The sequence below is a fragment of the Nothoprocta perdicaria genome, unplaced genomic scaffold (genome assembly GCF_003342845.1).
Source record: "Nothoprocta perdicaria isolate Ctin4 unplaced genomic scaffold, notPer1 scaffold_0, whole genome shotgun sequence".
Classification (NCBI taxonomy): domain Eukaryota; kingdom Metazoa; phylum Chordata; class Aves; order Tinamiformes; family Tinamidae; genus Nothoprocta; species Nothoprocta perdicaria.
This window is the reverse complement of record NW_020454092.1, coordinates 13,538,840-13,540,028: the sequence shown is the minus strand read 5'-3', so window position 1 is coordinate 13,540,028 and position 1,189 is coordinate 13,538,840.

Here is a 1,189-nt window from a genome sequence, read left to right as displayed (position 1 = left end):
GCTGGCTCCACCAAGGAATGGGCTCTGAATCCCGCAGGAATTGCCCCAGACGGGCAGTGGTGGCAGGACACATCCAGCCTCACCAGCCCCTGGGCTTGAACTGCGCTGCGTGTGATCCAGGGTGTCTGGCGGTGCCGGGACCCTGCGGGACGCCCGGCTCTGGGAGAGGGTGGTTATAGGGGGGCACTTTGAGGGGTGACTATGGGACATCTGCCGGGGTGGTGTCCGGGTCTCCCATCCTCGGCTGCCACCGCTAGCTGGGGAGGGGGCGACATCCTGCACTTGGACAGGACCGGGGCTGGCATCCCGACCGTGGCGGGGGGCACCCAGCCCGGGGAAGCGCCATAGGGGTCCGGGCCAGGCTGTTTGTGCATAGAAATACATAGATGAGCAGTACGCATGTATATGTGTATACATGTATGTGTGCATATATATGTGTGTGTATGAATGTGTATATGTGTGTATATATGTCTGTGTGCATATGTGTATACATCTGTGCATATGTCTGTGTATATATGTGGGTATACATCTGTATATGTGTATGTGCATGAGCATGTGTGTGTGTATATGTGTGTGTATACATGTGTATGTGCATATGTGTGTGCACTTATATGTGCATGTACATGTGTGGGTATGACTGTGCATATGTATATATATCTGTATATGTGTGTCTGTACTATGTGTGTGTGTGTATATGTGTATATATATGTGTGTATATGTGTGTGCATATATGTGTGTGTGTATATGTGTGTGTATATGTGTGTGTGTATATATGTGTGTGTATATGTGCATATATATGTGTATAATGTATGTGTGTGTATATGTGTGTATGCGTGTGTGTATAGTGTGTATGTATATGTGTGTGTATATGTGCGTATGTATATGTGTGTGTGTGTATATGTGTGTATGTATGTGTGTGTGTATATATATATGTGTGTATATGTGAGTGTATAAAATATATGTGTGTGTGTATATAATTATGTGTATGTGTATGTATATGTGTATGTATATGTGTATGTGTATGTGTATATATATGTGAATGTATACGTGTATGTGTATGTGTATATATGTGTATGTATACATGTATATGTATGTGTATGTATATGTATATGTGTATATATGTGTGTATGTATACATGTATGTGTATGTGTATGTGCATGTGTATGTGTATATATATGTGTACGTATAC